General features: G+C 39.3%; 1 protein-coding gene across 2 annotated transcripts in view; it reads right to left on the bottom strand.

The window, feature by feature from the left end:
• The window catches only part of DCDC2 (doublecortin domain containing 2), a 73,875-nt gene that overhangs the window by 26,805 nt on the left and 31,448 nt on the right, over nucleotides 1-15,622 (bottom strand). The window lies entirely within an intron of this gene.

The raw sequence follows: 15,622 nt of genomic DNA, 5'->3' as shown, positions 1-15,622 counted from the left end.
ATTTCTAATAAGATTTCACACCATTACAGATTCCTGTCATCTGACTACCTCAACAGAAACTGCAAAAGGTGCTTCTAGATGTTGACCTTGTATGCAGCAGTCTCTTTTACTGGTAGGAAATGTGGTAATGCTAGATCAAAGGAAAAGCTGCCTTAGTCAGCTGCAATAGCTCAGTCATCTTTATACATAAACAGCTACAAAAATAAAGGACTGCACGTCGTAATACAAAGTTTTTTCTTCCTTTTCCTTACTTCGGTCATTCACCTCATTTATTCTCTGTGTTTCGAAGCATCTATTTTATTCATTTATATATTTAAATGACAGATCATTAAGACCATTTGCATTTTGAAATTAATAAAGCAGCTTCCATTCAGCCACATCTTTTTTTAATTCCATGCCTGTTCCAAAACTCAGCCTTCTCTTGGGTACAGCTGGGTCCTAAGGGCTAAACTGTCACAAAGCAAATGCAAAAGCCCTGAAACATTTGTCCTGGTCCAGTGTGAGGGATGCGCTCGATCCCCTAACCAAACTAGCACTAGTTTGGTACAGGGTCCAAAGGAGGTAAAGGCCTGAGTCGTAGCCAGGCCACAAACTCCTCTAGTTTCAATCTGTTCCCTGAAAACCCACAAAGGAGCAGAGTGACACAGACAGCATCGATGCATATGAGCTTGGATCACTGATCATGCAATTAACACATGAATAGCGGATGGCTTTTTCAAGACTCATTTATGAAGGAACAAAGTTGTGGGTAGAAGGAATCTCATGCATACCTTTTCCATCGCATATAATTCAACTATGAGGCAACCACTATCCCATAATTATGACAGACTAAGCGAGCCTTCTTTGAGCTCTCCCTGCTAGGCAGCCTGGCTGCGTGGCAGTGATCTCCCCTTGAGCTGGAATGCCTCTCAAGGTTGTTCATCAAGGCTGAGAGACCTTTCACCAACGGTAGATCTTTGCTAAGTGACCGATATCGCTCATAACCCTGTAGTATGGTAACTTTGATTTTTGTCTTGGTAACTTTGATTGCATGCTGAATTGATGCTAATGAAACATTACATAAACTTTGCATATATAATCCTTTATACATAAACTGTTGACCAAGTCTGGGACTAAGGCTGGATCCAGCCGCACCTAGACTCTTCTCTCAGAAGGAGTTTAGAAAGCAAGGGGGTCCTTTCTGAACCTCGTAACTCAACAGTAGGGCTTCCCTTACTGTTTGCGTCCTCGGTCTCTCCATGAATCATTCTAACTCGAGTGTAACTCTATTTTCCTTTGTATGCTTTTTCCATGCAGTAATTAATAGAGTGAATTTTGCCATCGAACTTTGTTAAGTAGCACTTTTACAACATCATATTAAAACCGCTTTTGCTAGCACCTTTGACAGTGGTTCTTTAAGCTATCTAAATCGCCCATTTGCAACATCCAGTCATTCCAAACTGAGCATCAGTATACCTACGCTCCATCCTGCAGCGAGTTAAGCAACGTGGCTTTCCTGCTGCCAAGTACTATTTGCCCGTTTTATGCTCTGCAATGCATTCATTTTGCTAAAAGCAAACCCAAAGAAACTCATCATGTGCTCAAAGAAAGAGGCTGCAAGGTTTATCATCATCTTAGTTCCCCCCTGGCATTGGTATATTCTGGCTACCACGATTCAGCACTGTAACAATACAGACCAACAGCAACAAGCGTTCTCATTTCTTGCTATAGATTGCGATTTTATCTCATATTATGTGAGGAATAAACCTACAGGTCCTGTAAAATCTCTGCAAATAAGAAACAAGATGGTCTCTATTCATCCCAGTTTTTGCCTTCTTTGACAACACAGCACTGGTATGATCTATGTATCTATGTTTTAACTACAAAGAGTATGTTAATCCTGAAAGTTGTCAGCAGGAAAACATGGACAACAACAGTTTTAGCTCACAATGCACAGCTGGTATTCAGCAATCCATTTATACTCTTTGGCAAGTTCGTAATTTTATTCAAAGCAATTGAGAGCATGATAGCAGGAGTGGCTGCCATACCTGATGTTCTGTACAGCTTTCACTTTAATTAAGGGTTGGCCTTTTTCTTCCTTTTTTTAACCAATAGCAAACCCAGGAAACTGAAATGATTGCTAAAATGATTGACATGAACTGAAATGATTGAAAAACTGTGGAGTGGCTAAGCCCATTTCCAGTATAGTACTTTTCCAAATCATAACGGCAACTGAAACTTCATATTCTATTACCTCTAGAGCTTGTTTTATAGTTTGGGGGGGTGAGGTAGTAGTGTACTTTGGAAGCTGTGCGACCACAATTAAACTACTGTATTTGAATGGAACAGGCTCTAAAGTGAGGGTGCTCCCTTACAAGAATATTCCACTACGCTTCTGAACTTGCTACTTTCTTGTTCGCTGCCCTACAGTGTACTCTTTACAGAATGTGGTGCAAACAAGAAATAAGTAGGTTTGGTTTTCGTGTTGTGTTCTGGGTTTTTTTAAAATCTTAAACCAAGATGCTGATAAATAAATGTGCCTTTGGTGTCACTTTCATTAGCCCAAATTGTGCTGAACCAGCCACACTAGTCTGAGCTTTAAACCTCACAACCTCACATTTCCAGTTGCAATTACTGTAACATATAATATATTCAATATTATTTAGGTTTCTACCAGTGCAATGACAGTCCAATCATAATATTAATAGCATGCCTTATAGCTTACAAAAACCAAAGCACCAGCTCACAGTCTACTGGATTTGCTCTAAGAAGTGGCGAATTTAAATCTTGCACAAAGAGCTCTCAACACTAAGAAATTCTTTAATCATCTTGATTTGAGAGGATTATGACATGGATCAGTTGTAATACGAATGGCATGCTGGTGAAATTCTCAGTGTATTAAAAAAAAACAGTGAAAGTAAATACACAGCTAGCCCAACTAAACTGTGTTGGAAGATTAGGTTAAGCTTCAAATAAGCTATGAGCATAATTCTTCAGATGTTAAGTCCCAGGAAACAATCACTTTAAAACAGTCTGGCACTCAAAACCAGAAGATTCCACATAACAGCTAAATTGGCAGGGAAAAGGACAGCAAAGAATATGGGATACATTTTCTACTATGAATATTTTCTTTTTATCTATTTCCATACCCTCCAAAATGTGCCTGTGTAAACTCACTGTACAGTTTATTGGTTTCAGATTAAAATAAATTAATCCCACGTCAGTGACAGCCAAATGCAGCCAACTAAAACACTAGGAGTCTTTTTCACTGTGCATCAGGAAAAATAAAATTAAAACTGTACAATGGTGATAAGTGCTTCCTTTACCCAATCCAAAGCCTTTGAATTTGAAGGAATTTTTTGGAATAAAACTGCAAAGCCAGCTGAGGAACTCCAATGAGCCTTCAGAGTAGACAGTGGAGCTATACTGATCAAAACAGTACCTGGGAGCAATCATTATCACTGTGTTCCTGCAGTTGGCTTCTAGCTCTCCACCAAAAATACATCTCCATTTCAGAATAAGACTCCTCACTCTAAAACAACACTGAAAGTGCCATAATTCAAGGTAGGAATTACATACATGATACATCCAATACTTCAGCATCTGGTCTAAGCTAGATTTCTAATTTCACTATCAACTGAGAGAATGGGCATCTCCAGGGACACTTGTCTCTCCTTGACAGGTGCAACCTGGAAGCCCAGCTTGAATGAATCCTCTAACCCTCATACAGTGGAAGGTAGGCAAGATGCATCTTGCCCTCAACAAGTTCCTGGGAGCAGCTGGGATCTGAAAGTCTACCACAGTCAAGAAACCTTTAGGATTTGCTGCATCTTTCTTGTTGCCATGAGGAAACAAACAGCCTCTCCAAATGAACAGCCTTTTCTCAACTTCTGTTCATGCCTTCTGAATGGACAAGGCAAAGGTGAGGCTAAGTACACTACAGCTGGAGTCTTTGCAAATAATCCTCTTCTAGTTTTTGCTATGCAGATTTTGAATGCTATTAGCCTGACCAGCACTTTGTCTGACAGCCAGTAATGCAGACAGACAACAGACGTGCTGAGGAGTCTGGCGTGCTCGTGCCTGCTCTTACTTTCCCTCTTCACCCCACAAGGGCAGAGCTTACAGCTTGGCATTTATGGGCAAAGGTAGGAAGAGAACGAAAGCACCATTCCATACTTCCCTCTCAATTTCTGTTTCTCAAACATATGTTTGAAGCAGTTTTCAAAAGACATAAGCAAACTGGGAAGAAAGCCGAAATACTCCTTTCCACTAACTCAATCTACCTGAAATACGACAGCTAATTGACTATATGGTACCAGTTGCCTGCCTAAGAGGGAAGCTGCATCTCATACAGTCATCTCCAGGTGAAACAGAAGGGCCTTAATACAGAATAAACCACCCCCATTACCAGCTTTTAAGGCACTTTCACCACCCACATCAGTCCCACTAGTCACACAACCGCTGCAGGAGTCCGTCTCACCCAGAGACAAGGTGACAAACCAGGACAGAGTGAGGGAGAGATCCTATTGACAGGGAGAAATTTCAGAGCACTAAAAGCATGCATGTTAGGAGAAGGGGAAGAGCTTCCACGAATACACAGAGCAACAGCCTATATTCTGCCCTTTCAAATTGGACTGGACGTTAACGCAGGTCTTCCGTATGTGAAGAAGTTCTGAAAACAACAGGTGAAGAAAAACAGCACCCTTAGAGAAGGGCATGTACCCTTCATCTGCCCTCTGGATCCCAACACTGTCCCAGCAGTATAAGCTCCTTTCACACCCAAATGGGAGCACAATGGCTCCTCAGCATGCATGTAAATGAAGTGTATAAGCACAGGCTAAGTAAAAATACGCACACAGCATGTCTGGGTGCCAGTGTAAGCCATGGTCACTTATTTGTATTCTGAAGCCCAGAGGCTCAGTATCTTTAAACATTAATTTCAATGAAGCTTTTTGGTTAAAAATGAAACAACAGTTCTCTAGTTTAAAAAAAAAAAAAAAATTGGCCAGAGTTTGCCTGTTGGTTTTCTCTCCTTTTAACTGAATTAAATATTCTTGTTCCACAGTTGTAGCACGGCGGTCACATTAACTTGTAATGAATACTTAAAATGCAAAAAACCAATATTCTTTGCTCTGTTGAGTTTTTGTCACACTTCCATTATTTTAATACAAAGTAACCTACAATTGCACAGAAAACTACTTTTGTTTTAAAAAGTCATAGCCCATAAATCAGCCATCAAGAGTACACACAAGAACTTTTTAAAGAGCATCAGGACATACATTTAATGGATACAACCAAAAGAATAACTTTGTCTTAGTCAGAAAAAAAGTTGTATTTCACACTCACATAATGACTTGGAGCTATAAAGCACACCAAAAGAAAGCTACAAAGCTATGAATTATGACTTGAATAAAGTCTAAAGAAAACCTTTCAAGCTATGAAGTTACTTTAGAGAGATGCCTGTTATACAGCTGATGCAACCTTTCGACAAGTCTACTCTTCAAAACCACAGCACGTGTCACCACCTGTTGCAAAGCTACACAGGGATGAGTACAAAAGTAGGAGAAAAATAGTCAAAATGAGAATGGCACATCCTCTCTGCTCCCAAGCTGATTAAAGGAAAAAGCTTGTGATAACTAGATGGAGAGGGAAGCTAGAAGAGCTTCTGTCTTCCCATTCACCACCTCTAACCCTTTACAGCCACTCCACAATAGCCTTGGCAAACCAAGCATTTCCACAGCTGCTCTCTGAGATACCCTTGAGCCACATGGAGGAAGTTTCAGAGAGGTGGGAACAGCTTAGGAGGGCTGAACTGCCTCCTGTTACACACACTTCTCTCCATGTAGATGCTTCACTGACTTCAGAATGTATCTAGGCCCAAGCAATTGCCCAATGTCAAACAGGAAAACTGAGACAGAAAGATGGGTTGAACCCAAACCTTCAGATCCTGGTGAATCAGTGCCAGACAGAAAGGATTACTTGAGGAAAGACCAACAAATGGCACGGAAAGAAAACAGATGAAATCAGATAAAATGAATGAAGTGCCATGGGGATGCAAGGAAAAGCATCAGAGAATGGGATGGTATGGCAGGTGTCCCTGACCACAGCAGGGGGGTTGGAACTAGACAATCTTTAAGTTCCCTTCCAACATAAACCATTCTATGATTCTATAACTGGAAAAGAAAGTAGTGTAAAGAGCAGAGGGAAGAACAGTGAAAGGTAGGGAGCGAAGGGAGGGGAAGAGGAAGGGAGCAAAGCAAAGGAAGTGGAGACCGTGCAGGGAGGCCAGACTGACAAGCAGTGAAAGCGTTGTTAGGGTAAGCTCACCACAGCTATCATAGGTGCCACAGGAAAAATTAAAACAAACAGAAACAAACTTTCACAGACACAGCTGTATATTATGGAAGCTTTCTTCCATAATGGTATCAGGAACAGAGAAAACTGCAGGTATGAAAAGCATCTGTCACAAACTTGGGGTCAATTTTGCTGCACTCAGAAAATACTGATAGTCCCATTAAGGACTAAATTGAACTATACTAGCTTGGTTACATTCCTTACGTTAATTATAGAAGTATGCTACACTAATGCACATTATATGTTTTTCCTCTTTCTAGAAAAAACAGGATCCTGGCTCTGGCCTAATCCGATCCTCTCCATCAAGTCTGATTCAGCCTGAGAGTCTTCAAACATTAGCAAGAAACTATTTAAATGCCAACATTTTAACCAGAAGTCCTTCAAAAATATTTCCATCAAAAGAAAAAAATAAATGCCATAGCCTCCTACTGAACCAACGGAACACTTACACCAGCCTATTAAAAGGACAGGATATTCAAATATCTCTGCAGCCATTTCATTTGAGCTGTGTGCACCTTTTATATTGTAAACTGCAGTTTATGACTGACAGAAGCATCCTTAACAACACTGTTACTTGCTAAATGCAGAGGAGAATAAAACACAAAGGTGCAAGGGCACATGTTTAGACTTGACCACTGTAGAGACCAGACGCTTTTATACGGCTTGTCTTATATATTATTTTTAAAATCTGTTTTATCAATATCACTGACATTAATAGTTTTTTTTCATTTAATATACTAATGCAGATAAATTCATATGATCACATATATGCTGAATAATTTTTTTGGTCTGGAATATGTCTCTGTGAAAGATATATCAGCCACTAGTAATTCATATAGTTAGGAATGATATACTTGGTCTGAGGTTTTATCATTATCTTTTAGCTCTATTCTTGCAACAGAGGCTATAAATTGTTTCATATGAAAAACGAACTGGTTTATTCACATTGTTCAGTGACAATACTGAGAACACCATGTTTGTGAAAATTCCATTAAATATTAAATAACAGCAATCCCATGTTTTCCCAATGATTTGTGTGGTGATCTATATATTTTAGGTTTAGGATAATAGCTCCTTCTTCAGAGTAAATATGCGTAAAGCCTTGAGTGTCCAAATCCCCACGTGCCTGCTTAAATTTAAGCGCATAACCAAGCCTAACAAAAACACAGGTAAGTGAGCACGTGACTGACCTGTTGGGTCTCTTCAGGAACACGCTCTTTTAAGCAAGCAGGTCCCAGAGTCTCAGTAAAAGAAGTGAAACCTAGACTGTATGCTTAAAAAGGTTAAGCATGCATGTTAGCATGACTTGGTGGAAAAAATACATAAAAAACCGCTTAAGCGCATTGTGAAATTTGGCTGTTGTGATAGTGGTTCATCTTGACTTCAGACTCCATGTCATCTTCTGCTGAATTCCACACGTCTTCTTGCAAGTGCCTTTCATACGGAGCACCCTTTACCACTGAGATCTCAAAATTCAGATCTCACGATAGTTACAAAACCTTTCTCTGAGCCATGAGTTAACAGAAAAAAGCCATGCTGTGGGACTCGGGGATTAACTCAAAACACAAGCCAAATAAAGTGAAGACAAACAGAGGAATGGAGATCTTAATGCACTGACTCATGTCACAGTATCATCCACCTCTCTAAATAAACTCGCAGAAGAAATTTACTCAACTTATTTGGGAATTTAGGCAGCTATGTGTCTTATGATGTAAGTAAATATATTCACATTTGTGCCCAGATTAAACAAAATTTATAAAACAATCTCATTAACATATTCAGACAGAAGCATATTTAGACTCCAGCAGCAAAAATTATAGAGACTAACACTATTTAAATAATTGACCTGAAACAAATCAAGAGGGTAAGAGAAAGCCTATTTCCTACTTCACATCTCTACCCTGCCTTAAAAAGCCTTCCGATTTACCAGTATTCTTCATTACTAAATGCATGGTACACTTAATGTCAGTCATCCTAATTTACTGTCAGAATTCCTTAAATCACTTTCCTATGATTTTACCCTTCGTTAAGAACACTTACCAGCTACCGTAAGGATAAAATAACATCAGAGATCTTAAAAGGCACTAAGAAAATCTTTCTGTGGGAAACCAGACTACCACTGCATTTATATGGAAACACAAAGTTGTTATATAGCAGACACTAAAAGCCTCATTTCAGAGAGCTAGAAGGATGCGGGGGAAAGGAAGAAAAGACAACTCATTCCCGTCTGTGCCATGTGCAAACTCTCACACTGTTTGTACAAAAATAAAAATTAATGGTCTAACTATTATGTGTTTTTAGCCAGTTTTAAGCCTCCACCTACAACTATTTAAAAGAAAGGTCTGATTTTCTAAGAAACAGAACGTAGTGCTGTAGAAACTGTTGTACCAGATCAGATCTATGGTTCACCCACATCAGTACCCTGTGTCTGACAATGCCAGCACAGGATGCTTTAGGAGACAAAAAAAAAAATAAAAAAGGTGGAGGAAAGGAGGAGGGGAAAAAAAAAAAAAAGAAGAGGAACAGTAGTCAGATGATGGCTAACCTATGCTCTGATTTGAAATAGTCTTTTTAATTAAAAACTGGTTTAGATCTTGATATCTGGATTTTTACATAGATTTTTTTAGGAACATCTATCATAATGCTGGGTATTATTCTTACCCACCACAGTATTTTTAAATAAAAAGACGTCCTTTTTGATGCAATAAAAAATCTGACGTTCTTTTGTTTCACGTATATTTTTTCAGATCCCTAACCATTTTTTTTCTCTCCATGAGGTTTTCCTAAAACTACAATGCCCCTTTCTGAGATGTGATTTCAAAGAATCACAGATAAGCTCAAACAATTGACTTTATATACCATGGGATAGTCACTATTCTTTATCTCTACATATCACACATCTTACCGACTTTTTAATGACCTCTGCTGTAGCATCAGAAGACATTTTCACAAAACTGGCTTCATCAGTGTTTTTTAAACCTTTATCACTAAAGTAGCAGCCTATAAAGTACTTCATTTCACCACTTACCTAGCATTCTGCATTGCTTTTGCTTTAACAACATTAATTAGATACCACACCATCTAGATGGTCACTTAGCCTTTTGCATAGAAACTTTGACTTTTTTTTTTTTTTTTTTTTTTTTTTTTTTTTTTTTTTTTTACAAACTATGAATACACTTCATCAGTAAATCTGGCAACCCCACTGAGCACCTGTCCCCTCGTGTTTAATGAGACCTACAATAACAAGAGAATCTGAAAGGCTCCAAATCAGATTATTCACTATGAATTTTCTTTAAAAAATACAGATAAAAAATGTATACATACACTATTAACAGCTTCATTTTCACAGATGACAGCAATGACACAGGCATGAAAGTGTCACAGCAGCCTACAATACAAACTAGAAAGCTGCTGAAGGTCACCTGGTTCAGTCATCAGCAAGATGTAAACCTCTCCCCCTACGCACCATCTCAACAGCGTGGAAAGCATAGCAGGCAGCAGTGACTCCCTACAAGATGTCCCCTTGGAACAAGTACAAATGGAGTTGGGAACTTTCCTGTAAATAATTTTCTCTACTAGGAGTCCTCCATGGGCTTAGTCAGAAGAAAGGTTGTCAAAGACAGTGTGGTTTAGGTGAGAAAGCTTTCCCTGCAGCAAGACCATGCCCGCTGCAGGACACAGGTACAAGAAGTGGGCTTAGTTTACAGATTGGCTTGAAGACCTGCCCACTCAGGATACTGATTTCTGCAAAGGGCAGAAATGAAGTTTATAACACTCTGCTGAAATCCAACTTCAGTAGCAGCTATGTTTGGTAAGTACATTCAGATGTACTCCATGGGAACAAGAGATGGGCAAGCAGGTTAAACCCACACAGCCTACTGAGCCACGAACAACAAGCTGCAGGATACAGATACATTAGGTCATCTGGCTATAAAAATATTTTCAGTGTTTGCATATTTCTAACATTTCTTTCTTTCCTGCTTTATTGATATGCTAAATGTCACCATAGTAGATCAGAAGAAGCAGACAGAGAAGCCACACACAACCTGGTCTGCTTGAAAAAGGCAAACTAGTTTGTTTCTTTTGTTAGCAAGGAAACATGGTAATGAGACTTCCCCACCATGAGCGTTTTTTTCTGGTTAAGAAGGAGCTGCACAGGTCAAAACTGAGCCAGGCAACTCTCCTATGATGCACCATAAAAACAATGCCAGTGCCGATGAGGGCAGAATGTTTCAGGCTTTGCTTACTTCAACACATCTACTTCTTTCTCAGATCCCCCATTGACAGAGTTGTAGTCAGCGGGCTCATAAAGCTGATTTGACTGATGAGCTTCTCTAGGGAAAGCTTTCAAAGGGAACTACTCTACCGCCTACCTCAGTTCCAAAATGTACATCAACCAGCTAAGAACTTCCACTTACCACCTGCAGATAGATAATTTGGTGGAAATACTTAATCAAGCTCCTGTGCTATATTTAACTCAACAGACAGTCCCACGGGTGAAAAACATTCAGCTAATGAGAAAGAAAGAAACAAACTTGATTGACAGCAAAACAGACTATCAAGTCACAAAATAATATGCCTTTGGCAGTAAGTTTAACAGCATCACAAATCACGCAGCAGTTCAGTCCCTTCAAACAATAAAGGACAGAAATATGGTGTAATGCTGACCTCTGCAACCCCATATTTTTACAGTACAACTGGCTTTCTGTCAAAAGCAGTCTTTGACACGGGGGGTTGTCTGGGCAGGAGGATACTGAAGTTGCAGCACTCCACGCTAACAGCTCACAGCTCCTACAGCCTGCCTGGCCTGTGCTTCAGATCACTCCATCTTGAGGTGTCACCGAAAAAACCACTCAGAAGACAACAACTTTGTAGAAGATGACACTTTGGGGTCAGTATAGTACATTTTCCTTGAACTACTTTACTACAAGCTACCTAAGTTCTGACTACGGTGGAGTTCCCGCACAGGGTTAGACCTGAGTAAAAAGACCTTTGCTCAGATTTTTCAAGAGTTCCTTCCCCAAAATTTGCCTGCAAGTGTCGCAGTCTCTCACAGGCAGAAAAACATGGGCAAAAAAGTGCAAGAGCAATTTAAGAATCCTTCACATCCACGTGGAGTTATTTACTTCCTAGGGCTTTTGACTCTCCAGAGGGAAGCCTGCTGTTAATTTGCATGGGAAAGAACAATGAAAAGGAACATGCAGTGACAGACTTTGGTTACCAAACATGGCATGGTGTGTTGGCTCCTCTTTTACATTTGTAGGATTCAACAGAAAACAAATAAAATAAAATATCTGCCTGCCCGTGTAAAACCTAGAAAAGTTATTATCTGAGTTACACAAAACCTACTATTAGTATATTGCTCACGAATAGTTCCAGCTGTAAAACTACCATCACACTAATAATTTCAAAAAAATATTTTAGAAAAGAAATGCTGTCTCCAGAGATTCTCAAAGATAAGGGTAAATTTAAACAATTGTAGCTATCAATCTAGACATTTCCTATCTCTCTGAAAGACTTTATTGCATCCCAGGGAAATGCATACTAAGTATATCAAAGCACTCAGTTTCAAAGTAATTGAATGGTGTTAGGTACCACTAACAATATTATAGGTGCATTTTAGTGCTTAATGTTAATAATGAAATACATGAAATTTTTCCTGGCATATTAGTTATTTCAGTATGAAATAACTTCCTATATTTTTGTGCCACATTGACAGCAATAGCACATTAAAAAGTTGTTGTATACAATCATCACTGGATTAAACATTGTGAATGTTTAGATTTTGACACCCTATGGGTAAGTAAGTTACCCAATTCACCATGCTTCAGAACAAAGCAAAAAGAAACTGCACTCAGTGTAAAGTCTTCATGTTTGGCTGGGTTAACAGGGTGATTATGAAAAAGCTTTGCCTGCTTCCTGCAGTAGAAGCAGCAACAGATATTGGCACCCTTCCTTAGTCCTGCTCAGCCTCCTCTCCAACAGTGCACCTCAAATGCCATCTACTTCCAGAAGGACATTTCTGCTTCTCTTTAAATGGCGACACGCGCCACTTGCTTCAGTAAGTCAAAAGAAACCTCAGATGTTTTGCCAACAGCATCAGCTCTTGTCAAAAGGTTGGGGACCTCTACCAGTCTGTTAGACCTCAGTCAATTCAGAAAATAAACTGTGTACAGAGACTCTCTTACAGTGAGACACACCTCTCTCAGAACATGGTTCAGATATATTGCTTGGCTGCTGTGACAAAAACTATTGCAGCAAGCACAGCTGTACCTCTTCCAGAGAGGGGAAAAAATCCAAAAACAAACAAAAAAACTTTGTGGATTTTAAGGGACCTGAAGCACTTCCTTACAAATTTCTAGGCAAAATGACTAAAGGGAAAGAAAAGGGACAAGTGGGATCTCTCTTCAGTGCTCCATGCACCCTTCAAAATATTTTCCATACAATGAAAAATGACTTATTTAGAAAAACGCAGTAGCAAAAAAGTGTTCCACTAAAAGCTGTCAGAACAACTGCATATCGTTTCTCACATGAAATGGTAAATATAGGGTATTAGGTGCTATTATTGAGGGCTTGCAAAGCAAAATGCAGGAAATGGGACATCCTAATTTTGCTCTTAGTAACAGAAAAAAAAAAATCATACTTACTGCAAAGTACCAGAAAAAAAGTGGAGCCAGAAAGGGAAGGAGTAAATAAATAAATAAATAAATAAATAAAACATAATTAATTTTTTTTTGGAAAATGTGACAAAGAAATACATTTAAATTGAACTAGAATAATGTAATAATAAGAATGCATCTCTTGTTAAAATACAAGCAGGGCTGAAAACCACTTTGAATAGTAGCCTTGTGATGAGAAGCTTAAGGCCACTGCCTCCTGAAATATTTTACGCTTGATCTGGCTGAACAAATATTAGGGAATTTAACTGGGGAAAGGTAAGTCTGTAGATGTCCACAAGTCTGCAGTTGTCACTATGGTTGGCCTAAAGACTTACAGCATGTTTGCTTTTTGTGCTTGGCAAAAGAAAACAGTTCTCACTTGCTTATTATACATCTCCTCAGGAACGGAGACCCACTGAGAATAAGGATTGCACCCCACCAGAAATCCATTACGTGGCTCTGGAGTTCTTATCCCATACTGTTGTCTGAATTTAATCTAGAGACTTCATCTCCCTCAGCAACTGCCTGCATGACCAGCTAGGTCTATCTAGACTTGCAGAACAGCACACACATCAAACCACCCATTCCCACATCTGCTGGCAGGTCTTCATGCATGGAGAATAAACAGAGGAGCACAGAAAGAACAGAGAGCTTCTCCCAACACACACTTTTGCTCAAACCAGAGAACTGGCTGCCTTGAACAGCTTCTCCTAGTTATGCAAGACTCACACAGTATAGAAAAGCTGAAGTGAGAAGCAAGGAGTCACTTCTTCAGTAACCTTAGTGGATTTCCAATCACTACTGTCAGCAGGTGGAAAAGCAATAGCGCTAAATATGGAGAGGTAAATATCTCCCAAACAAAGATTTGTCTCTTAGTGCCTGATGAAAGGACAGAGAAACTACTGCTCTTCCCTCCACCGGGAAATGAAGGCAAGCAATCAGAAACCTTCGATAACCTAATGCAAGGCCAACAAAGGCAAAGAACAAATTTCTCTCACCTTGGCAAGAGGGGTTTGTTTGCTTCCAGGAAACACCTGTGGAAACTTTACTTACAAAAAACCTCAGGCCAGAAAAAATAGCATATAGAAAGTCACCATAATGGCACTCTACCTATCAGAAAAAGCTATGCGGCTTGGCTGCTCTTAATGTAAGAGGTCTGACTGAGATCTGTATAGTCATAAGTAGAGGTTCAGAGCAGTTCAGTACTCCGAACAAGAGAATAGATCAGAATATGTGGATTTTGAGCTCTGTATAGAGAATTCTGTACCGGCATTTCCAAACAGAAGTCAACGCATCTGTTTCCAAAAAAAGGAAAACATATCAATGACTGGAGATACCCAGGGTGGACAACAGCCTAAATGTAAAATCCTTTCCCTGCATTCTTTGCATCATAAGGATTCTGAGCCTTTAGAAATGCTAAGCCAGGCATGCAAGGCCCCTTCTGAGAGGTCAGCTCTGGTAGTCTCTCCCTCATGTTTTTAATATGCACCGCTCAATCTGTAAAAAGTGAGGACACACCATGATAATTTCAAGGAGAAGAATATATTGTCATTTTATCAGTTATAAAGGACAAATGTTTCCAGTCACTTTCACTATAATATAATCGTCATTCTTCATTAAGAAAAAAAACTTGACTGAAAAAAAGAGTTGGCTAGAATTATGTCCACCTACCAGCAAAAGGATACGATGGTATTTGAATCCAGACTAAATAAACCTGAAATTCAACAAGCTAACTCTTGAAAAGACAATTGTATTACAAAATATTATATTTCATTGATGTTTTAAAACTCAAATTGACAAACCTGCTCCTGACTCAAAGTAAATTTACAACTCATGATTGTAGATGTACAAAACTGGATGACATGTACTGAAGTTTTAGACCACAATTTGTTATTGCACACTTAATTATTAGCACTTAAACAGCACATGCTGAGGAAACATCACATGCTATGAAAAGTATAATTTATTTCTCCTGGTAGATATTAATTGGCCTGTATTAATGACTTTTGTAACTATTAATAATGAGGCAAAATAGCCACCCCAGCATGGCAGCAATACCTGTAGTGAGGGGACAGCCTTCTAGCCGTTAAAAAAAAATGGGGGGGAGGGGAATATCACACCACAGGATAAGAAAAACAGTTTCTCAAAGAGGATGTTTATGACTAAATTTCTAAATTGCTGCCACAGCATACATGAGGGAGAAATTCTGAAAGTGCTTCCAGCAGCGTGGCTGTATGATTAGTCTCAGCAGCTATCGGCTAACTGGAGTTGTGTTTGTGTTATTCCCCCAGGGCCTACTCATTTTTTATACAGAACTAGGCAGCTAACCAGGGATCATCAGGGACAGCAAGGTGTCCTTTGAGCAGAACCGCTCCTTTTCTTCACTTATTTGCAGGGCAGAACAGTGGGGAAATGGTCAAAATATGTCTTCTATTACGCTTTTATCAAAAAGCATAAAGATATGACCATATTAATTTAACTTCCAAGGTATACTAAAAATTATATACAGCCTTCTGTGGTATGTAAATAAAGGCAGGAACGCAGCAGTTATGCATAGGTACATTTCCTAAGCAGAAAGAACGTTTGTAAATGTAGTTAGCCAGAGTAAACGGACAATTCAAGAACTATAC

The sequence above is a fragment of the Larus michahellis genome, chromosome 2 (genome assembly GCF_964199755.1).
Source record: "Larus michahellis chromosome 2, bLarMic1.1, whole genome shotgun sequence".
Classification (NCBI taxonomy): Eukaryota; Metazoa; Chordata; class Aves; order Charadriiformes; family Laridae; genus Larus; species Larus michahellis.
This window is presented reverse-complemented; position numbering and strand designations above follow the sequence as displayed.